We start from the raw sequence: 21,692 nt of genomic DNA on the forward strand, positions 1-21,692 counted from the left end.
CTTGGGATGATAGAATATGCCACTGTCTCGTGAACTTTTCTGCCTGAGCTTACCTTGGACCATAAACTTCCTATTTCCAGCCTATCAGATAGCTGGAATTACAAGCATGGGCAACTAGCCCTTAATCCTGTGTCCTTCATTGTAAATAACTCATAAATTTTGTGCACATACAATAAAATATCCCCTAGCTGGAGTAATTTATATGCACAATCCTACAATATCCTTACAGTAAACTTTGGTGGTAGAGATTCCTAGATACTGTTTGACAGTTAAAAATAAACAGAGGTAAAGGAACTGGGAAGGTGGCTCAGTGGTAGAGTGCTTGCTCCCATGCATGAAGCCCTGGGTTCAATTCCACAGCACCACATAAGCAGAAAAAGCCAGAAGTGGTGCTGTGGCTCAAGTGGTAGAGTGCTAATCTTGAGCTGAAGAGCTCAGGGACAGCACCCAGGCCCAGAGTTCAAGCCCCATGACCAACAAAAATAAAATAAACAGAAGTAAAGAAGAATCAAGAATCCTGGCCACAGTCACAAAGCAAAAGAGGTGACAGAGCTGAGACTTGAACCCATGAAAGTCTGGATCCAGTGGTAGGAGTTCTAACCATTACCTACATGTACTTCCCTGAAGTCTAGACATCACAAACATTTCATTACTCACCACCTCCCTAGTCTCTAGATTTTTAAGAGGCATAAATGAGTGAAATCATCATAACCCATTGTCTTGTAACATTTTATGACACTTGTATTAGGACAGAGCTGTGTACACATATGGACAACAAATTCCTAGATGAAGCCCTTGAACAGTCTACCTTTGTCTACCCAGAGCATGGCCTGCACAATGAGTTCAGTACGTACCTGTTGAGTTACCCATTGGCTGTGCAGCTTTGTTGTCTTATGCTGGTGAATATATTTGGTGAATGCATTTGTATGTCAAGGCTCCTAAAGCAACATGCCACAGGCTGACTAGTTTCAGCACAGATCCCTATTTTCTCACAGTTCTCCTGGCTAGAAGTCCAAATTAAGAGGCTAAGGGGTTTAGTTTCTGCTGAGTCCTTTCTCTGGGGCCTGTGGGTAGCCATTGTCCTGGAGTTTCCACACACACAGTCATTCCCCCGTGTATCCCTGGTAGGCCTGCTGGATTCCATGTGACCCCTCCTTACATCATGGGTGGACGAATCAGAACCTACCCACCCAGCCTTATTAACATGATCATCTCTCTGAAGGCCCCATCGCCATGGTAGTGGCCCCACTCTGGGATAATAAGGATTTAGGGGTAGGGAAGAAAGAAAAGAAACAAAACTTAAAAGCCGTGAATAAGATTAAACTTATTTTGGATTCTTCTTATTGGTTTAAGACAGTTTGCTTAGGTTTGAATCTCTGCTATGCCACTAAGCATCTACAGAGCCTTGGGCACATTGCTTAGTTATTCAGTACCTCTATTTCCCAACCCATCAAATGGGTATCACCAGAAAGTCTACATCCCAGGGTGATGGTAAGGGTAAAACTAAGAAATACTTGTTATGAACAAAGTCTGGGAGATTCCATTCACACAAGACAGCCAATTGATTATTTTGTCTATATTTTCTGAATTTTCTGCATGCATTCTTTGAATAAGTGTTCCACAAAGACACAAGACTACAAACTCCCAAGATATTATGGCTTTGGACATGTCATGACCAAATATCATGAGATGTTATACTATCTTAAAGACCTTTTTTTTAATTATTTCTACAAAGAGTAAACCCCCGTTTTCCAGTTTTCTGAAATCCTACAGCAATAGGAGAGACATTGCTAGGCAGAGATTCAGTCAGGTAGAAACAGGCCCAGTTGCCTGGTGGTAGCTGACTGTAATCAGAGTGCCTTTGCTCTGTGGAGTAGTTTTATATAACAGAAAATGGCCTAATATTTCTGTAGTCTTCCATTATCAATACATATTGCAAGAGATCAAAGAAAGGCAAATTGAAGTTTTCACAATGATGAAATAGAATCTAGAAGGTGTCTGTGTAGACAGGTGCTTCTGGTCCATGTTGGCATGTCTGGGGGCCTGGCCATCCCTGGGACACTGTGGCTGCTGGGGAAGAGGCCAGGATCTGACCTAGAAGAGTGACAAGGGAAGACAGGGCTTGGAGTGTAGAGTGTGGTTGGGGTAGTGTGGACATCTGAACAGAAGGATCGAACTGTTTAGGAGATAAAATGTTCAGACTCTGTTTAGAAGATAAAATCAGGAGGACTCGTTGAGGGACTGGGGAAGCGTACATGCAGGAGAGAGGTAAATTTGACTGGAATCTGATTCAACATTTTGCCACAATGGAAAAGAATCGGGTGGAGACATGGGAGTATAGCAGCCATGGAAGACTCCAGCTCTGATGACCTATGAGCTGACCAAATAGAGAATCATTTTCTGTGTCTGGAGTTGGGAGAAAAGATCCTGCTCTGCACCAGGTCTGCAGAATCGGCTTACAAAGTCGACTTGTTGTGTTTTTGCCACAGCTGGGCAGTTGGGGTCCTCCTGCATTCCGTGTTCTCGCCTCCTCTCTAGCCTTGACACCATCCTTGCATTCTTTGCATTGTTACATCTCAGGACAATCATCCTTGCCTTCAGTCAGTCTTCTCAGGGGGCCTTGATTACTTGCATCTCCTTTCTTGGTGGCCATGCAAGCCCTATGCTTGGCCTATATGGTATTTATCACCTGCAGGAACAGCCATCTATTTCTTCCATTCTGTGTCAGCTCATTGAGAATAACACCCTTCTCCAGTATCCCTCCATGAGCAGGTGACAGATGTCATTGTGGAGATGGGTTGGGAGTGTCTGAGATCAAAGGTCTGAATCGCGAAGGCACACATCACCACTGAACACAGTCACCCTGTTAAATCTACATGTCAAGAACTTTCCTTGTTATTAAAAAAAAAGAACAGGCCCATGCTGACCAAATTTCTAATACATATGGATTATGACTTCTCCAGTCAAAGTCATTAAGAGACCATGATAAATTAGAGGCTGATAAAAGGCTCCAGCTCAAGATTTATGGCTCTTCCAGAATTCTTTCAAGTTCTCCCAAATGCATAGGGACCGGCCCGTCTCTTGGAACGGCAACATCTGAGTCTGGTTAGCTTGTGTCTGCCTTGCGGGGGGCTCCCCTTCCTCTGGGAGCCAGCCCTGTCCTGTTGCACATGTTCTTGGCGCTAGCTGAGAAGATGGTCTTCAACCCTTGTCCCCACTGCTGCCCCATTCCTGAGCCCATCCCACAAAGCTCAGACCTTAGCTATTACAGTTCTAAGGATTTCCTGAGAGTTGTAAAACTCTCCTCCTGACCAGAAGACAAATACGTGCATATGTATGCATACCTGTGTTCATACATGCGTGTGTTTGTAGGCATCAGGCTAATTAATCTACCACGTGGAGTTGACAATGTCTAGCCTTCAGAAACAACTCAACGTGGTTTTGATGTTTATTAAGAACCAGGGCCCGAGACGGTCTCTGTGCCCTGCAGATAGTAGTTCTAGGAAGGTGGACAGTCCCTGAGAAGTCTTTAAGTAGTTCCTGAGCCCCTGCAATGTATCACATCCTCTCCTAATTTCTGTGCTGCCTGGAGTCAGCTAGTTTTAACACCTGCTGTGTTGCAGTTGATATTCCAGCGAAGAGTGCAGAAACAGACCATCAATGTCCAGCAGACCCCACTTCCGCTAATTCCTGAGGGAAGTAGGGGCTGGGGAGCGCAGTGGAGAGACAGCAAGTCGTGCGGGGGGAGGGGTGTCTCAGGCATAGGAGTCGCCCCTGGGGGCAGCTGATGCACATTTGAGCTGAATGAGATGGGGCTGCACAGAGGGGCCACGGAGAGGAAACCCACCCCAGGTCTCAGGTGTGTCCTGATCAGACAGAGGCGGCTCGTGAGCCTGCTTTGGAAGGAAAGGCCCTTATGTGGCATCACATAAGGACATCCCATTTCCCTTCAAGTTCACACCAGAAGCAGCCAATCGAGGCACCTGTTCCCCTGAGAAAGCCTAAGGCCAGCTCCACCACCCCCATCCTCCGGACATCCACACTTCTCCCAGAGTTGAGCGGAATCTAGTCTTTTACACCTCAGTGGCCAGAGGCTCACTACATGGGAGGTAGCTCTTTGATGCCAAGTTCACATCTCAGGAGATGCTACCCACCCTGGCTTTAAGCCTTCCCAGGATGTTCAGCTCTGCCACTCCAGGCTGCATCCCATGAACAGAGTCTTCCAGCAAGAGAAGAGCTGTTCCAAAGTCTCTGTCCCTCCCCTCCATGACAGCAATGCTCCAGTAACATGGTCCTACCACCCCGCCTTGTGCTAGACATGCTCCTCATTTTGGTTCTTCTTTGAGGTCTAGATCACCAAGCCGTGGCAAACCTCAAATATCTATGGCCAGAACTCCTTGGCCCTTACTCATGCAAATTATAGCCACAATGAAGATGAGGCAGACACACTCCACCTTTCCGGAATGTTGGGCAAAATCGTTCCAGGCATACACAGCTCCTAAGTTGTAAGCTCCCATGACAATGTCTCGGTCATCCGTTTTCTTTCCCACCACCACTGATTTCTTCCTGTGACTCATGCGTAAGGCATTTCCTCTGCTGTCCAGATAATTGGGCTTTGCAACAGAAGGGCTTTGAGCTTGAAAGGCTGTGTTGAGGGATGCCACAGTCAGTCTTTTGGGCAGCCAAGTGGCAATGGTGACCTCCACCTCACCTTGGGAAGATTCAAGGTCAAAGAGGGCAGATCTGAACATGGCATCCTTATCAATGAACTACCTGCCAGGTAGTGAGTACCTCCAAGGAACAAGGAACAGTGTGGTTGTTCTGGGGACAATTTCAGATGGAGATGGGGGAGATGGCCTCCGGCTTTCTCATGGAAACAGGACTCTCGGATTGCTACCCAATAAAAAGTCAGTGCTCCTGGAGTTAGGGGTTTGTGGAGTTGGGGTAAAATGTGACTCCATTACCTAAGGTACACAAAACATCCCTTCTACCTACCCTTCTACCCTTTGTTGTGTCTTCAGCATTACTCCCAAACCATTCTACAGCTGCTAACACACTGACATTAACCACAACTTTGTGTAGGACAACTGTTCTTACTGTCCCTGTGTTTAGGAACACTGAGACCAGAGTAAATAGGCTTCCAACCATCTCCCAGCCAGGTGACGTCACTGTCTGAATGAAACCCAGGCAGTCTGGACATTGGACACGGTTTCTTTCTATTGAGAGACAAATTTTCCGAAGCTCCTAATGTTCCTGTGGCCTCTTTCAGAAGATCTCATCTCTTACACCAGGTCCTGAGGCTCCCCTCTTTCCTGAAGGCCATTCTCCAACCTCTCCTCCCAGGATCCAGAGTCCTGCCAAACAAACATGGCAAGTCGTGTGCACCTGTTGACTTGAGACTTGATAACAATGTCAGAGGTGTGTGCTGAGAGACAAGGCCTTCCTTAGACAGGAAAAACAGGCTGCCATCATAAACGAGAGCCCCTATAGGATCTCCTGGGCCTTGAGCTGTGTCTCTAGTAGTTCAGGATGAGGAGTCTACCCCATAGGCCAAGAAGGCATTACTAAATCCCTTGCTGTGGGAAAGCCATCCTTCATGTCTCTTACTTAACACTCTTCCAATGAAAGCAAAATGTTCTCCTAGAAACTGATCTCAGCAATATGGGGGCCCAAGGAAAAAAAGAGCCATTTACACTTTCCTAGGACCCAGTAGGGCACTGCTGCTGGCCGCTTGCAATTTGGACGTAAGCCGCTATCATATCCGTACATTCACGTTGGCACACAGAAAGGTGGACATGATTGAAATTTGCATTTAAATAGAAATGGTTAGAGGTAAAGGCCCCATGTTTAGAGAAATGAGAGTATCCATTTTTCTAAGAGGGAGGCCGAGTGTTATCGTACACCATTAAGGTGTCATGGAGCCGAAATATGTTTAGAAATATTGGGCGCCATCACGGCACACAGAGTGGCGAGAGGCTTACGGAAATGACTCACACTATGAATGACGCTAAGCCAGCCCTCTATCCAGCACAATTGCTTATAATGTGGCCTGCCATGGTTACTTAATTCCAGCCCTGTGTGGTAAACAGTTGATGTTCTATTACAAAGCATTCTGTTCCCTCCAAGTGTTAAAAAAATAAAAATAAAAAAGGCCAGAATGAAATTACTTTATCAGCAGGCAACTTGGCAACCCAGCCATCTTCCCAGAGAAACAGATATGCAGACTTTGAACTGTGTGGACAGGGCCTTAGCCAGAATCTTCTGGGAGTTTAATCCATACTGGATGCATGATTGGTGAGCGACTATAATAAACCAAGAAGAACAAGCATGCAGCACTTGCCCCTTGTCAGGCTGGATGAGCACACCTACAAAGCTGTGTGACAAGGAGCCCTGGTCAATGCTCACAACCCACGGAGTCCCTAGTCCTGCTGAAGTCAACCCCGGGCTCAGCGGGGCTCTCCTCCTCACCTCCTCACTCCGAGACTCAGCTGCCATCCTCACCATGCTTGTTGCTAAAGGAGAAGAAGAGAGGAAACTGCGGAGAGGGTATGGATGGCATGCAAAGAAATACTGCAGCTGGAGATCACTCGTATGCCTTCAAATCAGAATGTATTGGTCAAAACTATCACAGTTCCTGAAATACATTTTTTCCCCTCTGTCCAAAGGTAGAGACCAAGAAAACTTGGGAGAGTAACTCACAGTTACAAGTCACCGCCCGGGAAATGTGTTGAGTAAGGAGGAATGGGGCATGAGGAGGATTGAGGAGGAGAAGGCAGCTCCCCTCGCTGGGTGGGACAAACCCACTGTGACCTAGAAAGTCATATGAGTCCTCTAAGGCTTATGTTAAACAGAGCATCACATAGGACTTGGCTTACAAACCCACAGACTTTTTTTTCCTCACAGTTCTGGAGTCCAGAAAGTCCACAACTGGGATGTTCCCTGGAGGCCTGCTTCCTGACTCATGGACAGACAGCTCCCTCCCACTAGAGATGCCTGGGCCTTCCTCTAAAAGGGAACTAATCCCATTCATAAAAACTCTGCTCTCCTGACCCCGATCACCTCTCAAACATCTCACCTTTTCCTATCACCACACACATTTTGAAGAGGACACACAATACCAGTGGTTTGCAAGGAGGAAGGGCTGAAGTCGAGAACCCAAAACAGAACCACCACCACCAACAACAACAACAACAAATAAACCCTGAGCACCAGTCAACATGGAAGTACTGAGCAAAGAGAAGGGAGATGGCCTGGAAACTTGTGCATCATAGGAAGAGGCAAGTGAAGAGCGGCCACCAGGGCATTTCAAATCAAAATACCTGAACTCCTCCTAGTGCAGAGTCTTTGCAGTAAGAAGAGTTCTGTCGCTGAAGAGTCAGAGATAGCCTCTTAGGGGAGCTACCTCGATCAGACCAGCAATCTAAAAGGTCATGCTCCCAGATATGGTAGCTGAAACTTCAATGTTCATCAGTTCAAGTGAAGATGATAAAAACTAAATGAGATGTGACTTAGCCCACCCAGAGTTCACATACCCTGGATGCTAGGTCTAACTTCTGTGTATCACTCTGCTCTTCTGTTAAGCAAATAAGGATCACTCACAAAGGTTCACTCACAAAGAACTGTCTCTCTCTTCTCAATGCTGAAAACAGTGGGTAATACATATTCAGAGTATAATAAATGCTCCTTGAAAGGATTAATGAGTGATTCCTTGGGCTGAGCCAGAGGCTGAAGCCAAAGGAAACAGAGCTGAAGAACGTAGCTCAGCCTTCTTTACACCTCATCACTCGGCGTGATGTTCCCACCATTCTGTAGTGAACCCCCCAAAAAATCACCATTTTCTAAAACAACCCCATTATTGGAACAGTAGACTTCCTGTGCTACGCATGGTCCACGCCTGCCATGGTTCTCATGGGGGAGAGGATGGAAGGGCTGACGATGTTATTCCAGCTCTCTTGGAACATGTGCCTAGACCTGCGTCACAATGAGCCAGACTGCAAGGGGAATCCATGTCAACACTGTGGATGATGATGACAGTGGCCTCTGATACTCTTCTATGGGCATTACCCATATTTCTGCATTTCACCTCCAAGTAGCCATCAAGAAGGGCATGAGGTATATACCACAACACAGATGAAGAACTGAGGTCTACTGCTCTTCATCATCTTGCCCAAGGCCACAAACACAGCAGCAAGTGAAGTCACTAGGCTTTCAACTAAGGTCTTGACTCTAGTGACAATGACACTCCTCCACCCAAAAAAAAGCAACATAGAGAGGAAGCGAGGCCTTGCCTTGCAACTCTCTCTCTCTCTCTCTCTCTCTCTCTCTCTCTGAAAATGTTTGATTAAGGCCTTGAGGGACAAGGCAGACCACATCAAGAGAAAAGATGCCAGTCCAGGGAGATGATGCCTATGGGACCTGGACCTTGATGGCCTATTACAATAGACTATGTGTCCTTCAGAAAGGGGGGATAGGTCTGCCCATTTCTTCTTGTTTCTAGCAAATTCCATGATTAGAATACAATCATAGTTTATTAAATCTAAGATGTGATTTATTATAAGATTTTTATGCTTTCTGTGTTACTAAGAGAAAAAAATAACAGCAAACCCAAAGGCAACCCTATGGTATCATGTTTTCTGATTACCTAGGAAATTCATTTTATATTAATCAGAGAAGTCTTTTAGATATAATAGATAGATTTTCATCATATTTCAGTCTTCTGGTGGAAAATAATGATATGGCATCAGTAATCTTAAAATGCACATAGGCACTGTGCCTATGTGCATCTGATCATACAAAATATAATTTATTGAAATGAACTCCAGGAAATGGAAACAAGAGGGATTTTTTTTCTTTTCTTTAATGCTGTTTTTGTTTTCTTTTCTTTATTTTTGTCTTATTTGTTCATTTATAGGTCTTTGGGAGGGCAAGAAGGGTACAGAAATGAAGGGACAAAGGGTGAACAAATTCTGTAGTGGTGCTCACTAGATACTGTGTTGAAAATGAACTATACAACTGTGGGTGGGGATGGAAGGAAAAACTGGGGAGAGAGCAAGGGAAAGGGTAACGTTGTCCAAAAAGAGATGTACTCTTTATCTGACTTATGTAACTGTTATCCCTTTGTACATCAGCTTTATAATAACAATAAAAATTACAAAATAATAATAAAAGTAATAAACTAACCAGAACACATAAATATAAAAACAAAACTTAATCATAGACTGTCACTTTCTTGAATTCCTTTTCTGGTTATAGCCTTTGTGGTCCACTCAGTGTTGAATTTCCTGCATCTCAAGTGTAGGGGATACATTATTTCTTAAAGAGCCCACAAAAGAATGAAAGTTATTGGTGCTGGGTAATAAAGTTGGCACTGAAATTATGCAGAGCTGACAGGCTTTTGATTTCTATTTGGGAACATTTCTACGCCCAGCAAGATTACCACTTCCCACACCAACTAGAGCCCAGAAGTAGCAGAGGGCCCAAGGCCATCTCCTCTTACTGGGGACAGCTCTTCTGTGGCTCTGCCTGTTCCAAGATGACCCTTGGTGTGCACACCTGGCCACCCAGGCACCAACTAATGGACTATGGCCTGGGAACATGCATGCCATGGATTTTGAGGTACTGTCCAGTTTCAGACACGCTAAAGTGGGCTTTCTATACACTTCAAAGAAGGACATACAAAATTGGTAGCTCACCAGGTGCTGGTGGCTCATGCCTATAATCCTACCTATTCCAAGGACTGAGATCTGAGGATTGTGGTTCAAAGCCAGCCCAGACAGGAATATCCATAAGACTCTTATCTCCAATAAACCACCAGAAAACCGGAAAGTGGCACTATGGCTCTAGTGGTAGAGCACTCACCTTGAGCTGAAGAGCTCTGTGACAGCACCCAGGCCCAGAGTTCAAGCTCATGACTGATCAAAAAGAAAAAAGAAAAACTGGCAGATCTCTGTGGGAAACACAGGCAGATGAGAGGTGAAAAGATCCTGAGTGTCAGCTAAAGCAAATACGAACTTTATTCTGCAGATCTCAGGACGTCCTGAAGTTCTTGGAACAGGAGCACTTGGCATGTAAGATCTGATCTGGGTTTTAAAAATCAGGAAAGGAAAACTTTCGAAGTAGAAGAATTCCCTTGTTTCCAGTAAGTAGAAATGTCCATAGAAACCAGGATGGAGTTTAGCTGAGCTGGTACTGTTGATCCAATGAGAACCACCTATAGGATGGGCCACACACCCAGTGTGCTGGTGGGGATGATTTGCATGCTGTCCCCCTCAGCTCCCTTGGAGCCCATTGGCTCTGCGTTCTGTAAGTGGTGGTGGATGTCGCATATATTTGCAAAGTAAAGGAAGTTGGGGCCACAAGAGGACGACTCTTGGGAGACTTTTCCAAGAATCCTCGGGATGTTTCAAGGCTGTTTACAAGATTGTAAACTTTATGTTTATGGATGGAATGAGCATGACCTCATTTGCATAGGCTGATGAGAAGAAACCTCCGGGAAAATCACTCAAACTGGGGTAATTTTAAAGCAGAGGATTATGTATAGCTTCACGCTTGACCAGGCTTGAGAAGATTTAGGACAATTTTTATCTAATGGAAGAAATTAGCTCATATTTATTGGGTTATGGGCTAGAAAGGCATTTTGCTCCTCTCTCTCCTCTGATGAAATAAGCATAGTGGTTGTTTTGATTCACAGATGAGAACACTGACGCTCACAATGGTTAGGAAGCTTGGTCCAAGCAATGACGATTGTCAGTGGCAGTTGATGAAGGCTCGGCTCTGAGCTCAGCCTACTTGACTCTGGAGTTCTAGGTGTGTGTTTCTACAAAGCACATCACCAAATTTCTACTCCAGCCTGCATGCCTGGGTCTACTGGGCCTGCTGTTCGCGAGCTCTGTGCTCCCTCTGGGGCCTCAGTTTCTCCCTTTGCAAGATAGTGGTAGAAATGAAGGCATCCAGAAGTAAAAGAGTTGGAAAGATGCATGGAACGGTGTCTGGCTTAATAGTAAAACCTCAGTGCACATTAGCCACAGAGGACAATCCAGTGCTCGTGGTATTGCCCTGTCCCTCCCTTTGTTAAGGTTTCTGTCCTAACCAATAGATCCCAGCTTCCTACCTCCCCTATGCAACCTAATTGTCTCAAAAGAACTAGAGGCGATCTCTTGAAATTCTAAGAGACAACTAAGACCACTCAGTTCTCATTGCTCAGGCCAGCCATGCTCTACAGCATTTCATGGCTATCAACCTGACATTTCCTGGCAGTACTGAGAGACCTCCCTGGTCAGCCATTGGCAAAGTACCATCAGCGGGCCAAGGTCTGACCACTGTCTGTGATGGTACATCTGTGAGTTCACTGTGTTTTTGATATATTTGAATGACCAGAAAAAAATCTCAAGAAGAGTATTTTAAGAAAGACATGAGAAATACATGAAGTCCAAATCTCAATGTCCACATGTGAAACTGAACTTGTCTATAGCGATGTCCATTTCTCTATGTATTATCTACAATTGTTTTCCTTCTATAGGAGCAGACTTCAGCAACAGGGACCACAGAGTCCACAAAGCAGGAGGTGCTCCCTGCCTGGCCTTCACAGAGAGTATGTATGATGTGGTCTTGGCCATCTGTGGCAAATCCAAGACTGCAACCTATATTCCTTCTCTTTCTTCTAGAATGTATCCATGTCCCCACTTATCCCACAACACAACCCTGGTGACACAAAGACCCCACTTGTCGGGTCTTCATCCGTCCCATGAAAGACAGACTGGGTCCAAGGAAAGGTAAGTGCGGCTGCTCACCCATTCCCCAGCCTCCCCAGCCTCCCCAGCCCCGGAGACAATCAGACACAGAGGGGATTCAAGTCAAGCAGGAACTCATTTATTAACACAGAGCAAGCCCTTTTTAAAGCAAAAGACTGTGTGGGAGGGGAGGAAATGGAACCAACCAATCACTGTAAAGGCCACACCTTATCATGCACCTAAGCTTCCACAAGCTGTTTACGCACTGAACGTAAACAAATGCGGCTGTGCCCACTCAACTTCCTCTCAGGGCCATCTTTGCTGCCTGTGTGCCCCACACCCACTGGCAGCTCCTGGGCACTTAAAACTTGAAACTCATGTTTTATGGTTGTTTTGCTCTCCCTTCACAAACTGGTTTCTACTCCTCCTATATAATGATTTGACTGAATGGTTAATTGATCGATCTATTGCTTGCTGACTGACTGAGTCCACAATTGATGTCACCCATTGCGTTCTATCAAGCTGTGGCAATAAGAATCACTCACAGGAAACATTCTGTGAATTTGAATGTCTCTTTCACCACCTCTGTGGAAATGAACCCAATCCTGAACTTAGAATTCCCAAAGAAGGTATTCAGATAGCTCTCAATCCTTGTCTGGGCTCTGTCCTCCACACTTAGCTGTGAATTCCTAAGTTTGAGGGATGGGTTTACAAATTTTTCAATAGAACTGCAAGAGAAAAAAAAAAGACTCTGCAAGAAGGGATTTTGCCAGGGAAATGCAGCCACTGCGCTTAATAATTCTAAGTTCCATGCCTTTTATAATAATGGTTCATGTCATTACACACACACACACACACACACACACACACAAAGTAGTCCCATTGCCTATAGAACTTTCCCATTAAAGACTTTTTTTAACGTTCACCTATTGAAATGGCAGTTTAAAAAAAAAACTTGGAAAGACTTCAATAGGTTGCACTGCTGGGGACCAAAAATAAGATTTTAATTGAAATAGAGATAAGATAGGAGCCTTTAATTTACCTTTTCCCTAAGCAACAGAACTTTTTTGGCTACATCTGATAGATGACTTTTCTCACTCCTTTCTTTTTTTCCGGCTTGGGCAAGAGCAAAATTATCTTATCTTCAGATGAAATGTTTTAGGGATTTGGGATTTTGTGTGCCTCAGGGACCAAGGACAGTGTTTGTGGATCACTGTCCTTCTCTGGAGGCAAATTCTACCCTTATTGAAATTCTGATGTGAGAAAGAGTCTACTGTCTCATTACCATCCTGCATGCCGCACATTTCCTGTGCTCTTATAGGGGCAAGACAGAAGCAGAGCACAAGGAGATTCCCAGCACAAGTGTATCAGATGATGCACTTTCCTCCACCAGCAAAAGGATTAGGATAAAATGTGCTGCTCTAAAAATGAATGATGTTGTTCTTGGTGGGACCACCAAGGGACACTGCATTCCAGACCACGAGATCACTATTGTTGTCTGCAGAGTAAATAACACAGATTCTTCTTCTTGGTAGCCTCCTGTCCACCACCCCAGGAGGGCCACCCCCCTCCCTCCAGCCCAGAGACACCACCCACAGGTCTGACAGAAGATCAGAGATGGTGGAACAGGCACGGGGACCATGGGACCTGGATTCTAAGGCCAGTGATAACTGAATGACCTGGTTGTCTGTTGTGATGAACTCTTACCATAGGAGTGAGACAAATTGTCTGCCTTGACTACATTCCTGGCTGCAGTTCTAGATTTTTGTCTTCCTATTGGTACCAGCTGGCCATGACCACACACAATGTCTATTTATGGCTCTGAACAATGTCTCAAGTACCACCTGAGATGCAGGCTTGAAACCTCCCTTGCATTTCATAGACCCAAGTTGATCACCCACCTCTCCCATGTGTGACACAATTTCACACATGTCCCACAGGGAGATAGCATGAATTATGAAGATTTTGTCTTCTATTGAGCTGAAAGCCAGTGAGTGGTATTGTGAACAATCCAGATATTTGTTTCCCTCCTTTGTCCTCACCGGCTGGCCCAATTCCACCTCCTTTCATTTGGTTGTTCCAAAATTTCCATCGCTGCCTGCTATGTGGGACTCCACACAAAGAAACCCAGGATCAAGAACACATTTAGTCTGCAATTCAATAGATGTTAGGCTAAACAGTGGCAGTCATGGAGAGTGGGATAGGAAAGGCATCAGTGTCGGAGCTCATGGGACCCCAGTCTTACCTGTGGGGAAACACTAACGCGCTCAGTCCCCTTACTTCTTGAGGGCCTGAGGCTCTTCTGGTAGATTGTGGTGAGCATGAATTAATTTAATATCCATACAAAGTCATGGCATGGTCTGTAGTACAGAGGACCCATCAAGCATGACCTTACTCCATTTTCTTATTTCTAGTGATTGGAGCTAAGCCAGAAATCACATTATTTATCAATGTTTGTCTCTGATTGCTGGCTTATCCCCCCTCCTAACATGGAGCTATAGCTCTAGGATCTGCAGATGCTCAGAGGTGGGAGACTGTGGGTTGTTTAACCACGGACTTTTCAGCATCAGGCTAAGAACATGAAGATGTTTCTTAATGACAATGAGCCACATCGTATCAGCAGAGTAAAGTAAGACACAGGCTTTGCAGTCTGTTCTTTTATTATGTAACAATGTGTTCTTAAAAAAAGAACTTGTATAAAAGGATGCACTGATATCACAGGGATCAGGAAGAAAACTGGGCTGGAGGTTATGTTTTAAGACAATGTCATCAGCACATAAAACCTAATAGAGACAGTAGCACAGTTTTACACAAGTAAAATAGTAAAGAAAGCCAGGCGCCGGTGGCTCTCACCTATAATCCTAGCTGCTCAGAGAGGCTGAGATCTGATGGTCATGGTTCAAAACCAGCCCAGACAGAAACATCTGTGAGGCTCTTATGTCCAATAAACCACCAGAAAACCAGAAATGGTGCTGTGGCTCAGGAGGTAGAGCTCTCGCCTTGAGCTGAAGAGCTGAAGGACAGCACCCAGGCCCAGAGTTCAAGCCCCACGATCACCCTCCTCCCCCAAAAAAGTAAACAAAAATATTAAACACTGCAAGAAATATGGCACGACCCAGAGAAGGGCCCGAATTGAGTGCTCCTAGAGAAGGGCCCGAACTGAGTGTTCCTGTGGGGAACATGGCTTCTTCCAGCTTCACAGGACTTTTCACTGCACTTTCCTTCATCCGATGAGAGAGGGCTGAACAAAGGCTAAAGCAAGAAAGATGCGCAGCAGTGCCCAACTACAGGAAAGTCCCTGTCCAGCTCTAGGGAGAGGAGGAGTGACCAACATCACATGGTCTTCTGCAACCTGGGAAGCAGCAAAACACATACCATCCTTCAGAATGGGTGTGGACTTCACTCATCCCAGAGAGGGGAGAAGGAAGGTGAGCATCTATGGAGCACCTGCGATATGCCTGATTAATACCCTTACATGTAGGAATCTTGTCTCTTTTAATCATTACAATCAGACTGCTAGTTGGCTATGAGTCCTTCATCTTACAGATGGGAAAACTGCGATCAGAGAGAAGGACAAGATGGTGCAGTTAGCCCACACCTCTGAGACCACCCATGCCCTTTCTCCTCCCTTAAAGGTGGCCCTGGGGAACAACAGGTGTGTTCTGTGGTTGAAATGGGTCATACACTATTCATCTCTGTGTGTGCCTGGATTTGGATTCAAAGATGAGAGCCCAGAAGAGAGGAAATGAAGAAAGAGGGTGGGAGGTGATCCCCCCACCCCCGGGGTGGGGGGCTGTGGTAGGGGTCTACCTGGTACATAAGAATGTTCTTGCAGAATAGCTCAGTCTTAGCCTTGACCTTGAGACAACCAGCCATGCTCCATGAGCTTCCGGTCCTCCGGCTACAAAGCTGATAATCAACACGATGTCCTCCTCTCTGAGCAAGCTGGGAGTGTGTTCAATCTCATTCAGAAAATGTATAATCGAACATGCTTCAGGCCCTCGGGTGCTGGGGATTATCAGCATTATATAAAGCAGTCCTTTTGTTTTACAGTAGAAAAATCAGGTTCTGGCTGTTTCTGGGGGAAGGAAAAAAACTGAATGAAGAGGGAGAAGATGCAGCCTGCTTTCGCTGCAGAGTGACTGACCATCGCCCACTGTAGCACTGTCTTCTCATGGCTGCCATCCAAGAAGTCTCCTTTCTCTGACCTTTCCCACATCTCTTTATTCAGCATATAGGAGCAGGTGACCAGACCTCACCTATTGAGTTCCTGGAGTTTGGGCCTGGGATCTAAGAACTCATGTTGGTTTTTGTATTTGCTTTCCTTTCTCCAAACTATCATTGCTTTCCAAGCCATAAAGTGTTTGATCAGTTGTTGATGCTCGCATCCATGGAGATATGATATAATTAAAGGCAGAACCAGGACCTGAGCCTGCTTCCATCCTTTCTACCAACTCTCCCTCTTTTGTCCTGCTTTGTCTAAGAGAATGTTCTTGTGTGTGCAGAAGGGAGAAAAGACAAGCGCAAGTGAGCTCCCACTGGCCTGCTCTCAGAATAAAGAAGGAGAAGAAGTCAACATCTGGGCAGTATTTATGAGCTATCGGGTAAAGTCCAAAATCCACAGAAAAGTGTAGGCTTGAGCCCCAGAGCAGAGCCTACACAGCCACTCAAGTCTGGAGGCCAAGTGTTGATGAGCTCCTTCTTGCTCAAAGAAGGCCAGCTTTTCATTTTATTCAAGTCCCCACCATTTAGAAAAGGCCAACCTACATGAAGGAAGGTATTTGCTTTCCTCTAAGGCCACCCATTTAAATCATAGACCACAAGGTCTATGATTTTACCTTCGCAAAAACATCTAGAATAATTTTTGAGAAAACATTTGAAAGTCAGTCAAGTTGACACACAAAATTGAACATCATCTGGAGATTATTCATTCTGGGATTCAAAGGGAGAAAGGGTCCGAAAGAGTTTGGAGTCCAAGCGCACCGCTTATGTTTGCATGGAAAGAAATGGCAATCTCATGTGCTCGTTGTTGGACTGTTGAGATTCCCAAAAAATGACAAAGACAGGTGACACTGGGCACAGAAGTGGCTAGGGACCAAGAAATAAAAGGACAGACAAACCCCAGATTTCCTCAATAATCACAATGGTACTCTTCTTACATTTCAAATGCATTTACCATAAACTCCCCAAGGCATGAGCATTTATCACAGGCACAGGCATGCATGCATCTTTTGATATTTGCATTTATTTTCTCCAGACCAGTAAATCCATTGCACAGGAACTACGCAAGCTGTTAACCTGCAGATGCACACACAGAGGAGCTGTTGCTGTGAACTACACCCTGGGTAACACACCCAATAGGCATTGCCCGGGTGTCCCATTCAAAACCTGTCAACTTCACAACCCTCATCCTCCCGACTTATCAGCATAAGTCTCAGAGAGATGGGGTGGATTTCTTAAGAATACATAGCTTAGAAATGGCAGGACCAGGTTTCCAGTCCATGACTCCCTGTGCTGAAGCCGGTCTTTATAGCCCCTGGCGTCTCATGGCTCTTCTGTAGTCTTTTAGGAGTGCAATTGTTCTTTGGCCTCTTTGGCATCGTTTCCTCATGTCTATTTAGGACTTCAAACATTTGCCTATTTGAGATCCATGTTTAAAAATAAGGCTCCATCTTTGGGGTGGTGGAGTTTATACCTTTGGGGCGCTGACGGTAGCTTCTGTCATGATCTGATTGTGGAAGCCTAAAGTGTAACATAGATTAAAAATTCTGCAAACTGTACGCTGAGGATCAGTGAGCTCTGTGGAGGTCCATCACGAGTGGATAAAAGAATTTAAAGCCATACAAAATGGAAATTAAGCTAGGTATCAGTGGCTCATGCTTATAATCTTAGCTACTTAGGAGGCTGAGATCTGTTGACAACAATTCAAAGTCAGCCCAGGCAAGAAAACTCCCTAGGACTCTTGTCATCATAAAAAAACTGGAAATGGTGATTATAGCTCAAGTATCAGAGCATTAAAGAGGTGGAGTACTAGCCTTCAGCCAAAAAGTTCTGGGAAAGAGCCGAGTCTCTGATTTCACACACACACACACACACACACACACACACACACACACACGCACACACACACGCACGCACACACACACACCCCACACATGCACTGTTAGATTTTCTCTCTCTCTCTCTCTCTCTCTCTCTCTCACACACACACACACACACACACACACACACACACACACCACACATGCACTGTTAGATTTTCTCTCTCTCTCTCTCTCTCTCTCTCACACACACACACACACACACACACGCACACACACACACCCCACACATGCACTGTTAGATTTTCTCTCTCTCTCTCTCTCTCTCTCTCTCTCTCTCTCTCTCTCTCTCTCTCTCTCTCTCTCTCTCACACACACACACACACACACAGAGGAAATTAAGGTATAAGCTATCAAAGGCAGAACAAAGAAAATAAAATCAGAATCACAGGATGTCAAAATGCCCAAATGTAAAGAGGCACACAGAAAACAATCCTTTATGCTCTGCGATCTGCCCATCTGGATCTCTTGTGGAAAGAGATGCGTGGAAACTGGTCTTCTCTGCCCTCACACCTGGCCATTTGATGTTTGTCACGTGGACTTATGCACAACTATCCAGACTTCAATCTGGTAAGATGAGTGCTGAGGGCAAATTGGGTGCCTTTCATCCCCAACACAGGTTTGTGGGTGATGGAATCCTTTCATTTCATTTGCGTAGGGTAGTTGCCTGTGAGTCCACAATCTTCATCAGGTTCACCAGTAGGCCCCTGGTGAAAAAGACACAGGTAGTACAACTTAAAGATTGCCCATCCAGCTGGGAAGGTGGCTCAGTGGTAGAGCGCTCGCCTTGCATGCCTGAGGCCCTGGGTTCGATTCCTCAACACCACATAAGCAAAAAGAAAAAAGCCAGAAGTGGCACTGTGGCTCAAGTGGTAGAGCGCTAGCCTTGAGCTGAAGAGCTGAGGGACAGTGCCCAGGCCCAGAGTTCAGGCCCCACAACCAACAAAAAAAAAAAAAAAGAAAAGAAAAAAGATTGCCCATCCATTGTCCTATGGCCAGCACTTACCTACCCTCTCCATCTCCTCCCTGAGTGACCACTCACCCCTAAGAGCCCTGGTAATGCTGTTTATTACTCAGCAAGGAAAATATTGTTATTGAGGGTGGCAGAGGATGGTACTAGGATGGAATGCCCCCATTCGGTGAGGGCCTTCCACTGTTTGTTTATGTAAATGGAAGTGCTGGTTCATCATCATATCCATTTGGGTAAGAAACAATCAGCTGGGCGGGTTGTTTCTCTCTGCAATATCGTTTTTAATATTCAGCTCACTGGAAATTAATCTGCAACAAAAGAAAAAAAATACTAACACATGTAAGGCTAAATTTAAATCTATAGCAAGACATAAAGTCGGCATGTCTGTAACAAGTTGAGGAATACAGAGGCGGAAACTGGGTAATTCTTCTCATCCCCTGAGAAACTCCCCAGAGAACTCCCATGCAGATGGAGCCTGAAGTGGGAACTGGCCCCTCCCTCCACCAGGATTTCAGACACCAGTGGGCAGAGCCATCACCAGCTCTGGGACCATCCAACTCCATGATGTCAGGCATCCTGAAGATCACATGGAGATCATATTTGCATACAAGTCCTGGTTAATTTATCTGTGATTGGGAAAATTGGATGTACCCTAATATACAACTCTAGCAAGAGTCGGCAGCAACCATCTCAATGGACAGACTCCTTTCTAGCACAAGAAGAGGGGGGACTTTCTGGCTTTTGATACTTGTGATCAATACTGAAGCTCTTTGTTGAAAGCAAGGAAGGAAGGAAGGAAGGAAGGAAGGAAGGAAGGAAGGAAGAAAGAAAGAAAGAAAGAAAGAAAGGATGGAAGGAAGGAAGGAAGGAAGGAAGGAAGGAAGGAAGGAAGGAAGAAAGAAAGAAAGAAAGAAAGAAAGAAAGAAAGAAGAAAAGCAAGAGGAGTCCATTTGAGTCTCTTAATGAGGTACAAACTCTTTTCTCTGAAGGACCAGATAGTGACCCACTTTGACATGGTGTGTTCTCTTGTCTTCTTGTACTCTTGTTTTGCTGGTGTGCAGGCCCCACAGATAAGACATCAGTGAACATGCCTGTTGGCTTGGCAGTACAAGTCCTGCTACCAAACACACTTGGGCCGTGAGTCGGACTTCACCAACTACGGATTCAAACAATCGTTACCTGATATCAGAGCCACCAAAAAGATACAGTGTTCACATGCAAATAAATAGGGCAATACTTCTTGTCATTTCTGTACCTATTTACCATGTACATTCGCTCTTTAAAATCATCAGAAAAGCTTACTACTGTTAAACTCTTGAAATCAGAATTTTCACGATGTTATGTGACTTTCCTTCGTACTCATTCCCTTGTGCTTCCCCAAAGGGCTCAGGCTTGGAAAAGAACATTTTTTGTCCTGTTTTCTAGCCGTCTTCCTGATAGCTAGTTCTAGGAACAGAGCTAGAGGCCATTAGAGGGAGCAGGTGAGGAGTCCAGCCATGGTCACACCCTTTGTCTTTTTTTGGGGGGGGGTTTGCTGAGTGAATTTTTTCTTTTTCTTTTTTTATTGTGAAAATACCATACAGAGGGGTTACAATTATATGGGCAAGATAATGAGTACATTTCTTATCAAGCATTGTTGCCTCCTCCTTTGTTTCCCCTTCCCATCTCTTCCCATCTCCACCCCCCAACACCCCTCACCCCTACCCTCCAACCCCCACCCCTCATGTCGAAAAACGAACTTTACACCCTTTGTCTTAGCGGCCCTGCGCCTGAATGGGAGGGCCACTTTGAGAATGAGGAGACAGTCCCAAGTCTTGGGTTTCCTTTCTTCATGGATCAGCTTGGTGATTCAGGAAAGTTGGCTTTTCCTTTCTGAGCTTCATCTGCAAAGTCTCCTTCTTACGCTGAGACAAGAAAGAGATCTGTTTAGAAAATCCCGCAGGGTTTTGTGGTTGTGTTGCGATTATTCCAAGGGTAGCGTTCCCTCCTCCTGTCTTCAGGGAGAGATGGGCCATGGAGATAAACTCATTCCTTGATGAAGACACGGACGGGAAGGAAGGCCAGCAGAGCCGTGGATGTCTGCCTACCTGATTTCTGACCTGCCATAGAATTGGAGACCAAGTTAGCTGAATTTTGTTTCTGAATGAAGAGCCACAAGGGTGCAGTTCCCTGGAGGAAATGCAAACCCAGCAGACCTCCCCAAGACCACTGCCAAACTTGCCTTCCATATAAGATCGGTGTTCCTTATTCTCTCTTCCAATCCTGGCTCCCCGGCCCCAGTGACATGGAGCGTAGGAGGCTTCAGCTGGCTCTTTATAAGCCGCTGTGATGGGCACAGACTGTCGCATTAGTAGCCACACCATCACCATCATGGCTACTCCACAAGGAACTAAGAAGGAAGCACAAATGTGCATGCTAGAAAGTAAGCCCTTGAAAAAGAAGCAGAAGTCTTCTTCCCTAACCTGGCCTGTGCACCCAGCCTCCACTTTGCAAAGCAGGAATGTTCTGGACCCCTCTGACTCAGAATATAGTTTGTAGAGAACAATTTGTAGTGGCTCAAACACTACCGAGTATGTTTGACATGTCATTATGCTTAAAAAATGACAGTGATGATGCCACTAATAGAACAGGACATGCCTCACATGGGAACAGGGTGACACCCTCCATCTCTGCAGAGAAAACGTGCTAGAAACGGCAGGGTGAGCTGGCCCACCAAGAGTGGAGGGAGGTGGGAAAGAAAGCAGCCTTGAATCCAAAAGTTTGCACGGATTTCATTTTTTTCCCCAAAAAACATGTCTTTGCTTTCTCAAAAAAAAAAAAAATTTATCCAATTGAATTTCCTTTGAAAGGAGAACTGAATGATTCCTTCATTTCAGTGAGTCCCGAGGTTCA

This window comes from Dipodomys spectabilis, unplaced genomic scaffold (genome assembly GCF_019054845.1).
Source record: "Dipodomys spectabilis isolate Male_0828 unplaced genomic scaffold, ASM1905484v1 ptg000157l, whole genome shotgun sequence".
NCBI classification, from domain to species: domain Eukaryota; kingdom Metazoa; phylum Chordata; class Mammalia; order Rodentia; family Heteromyidae; genus Dipodomys; species Dipodomys spectabilis.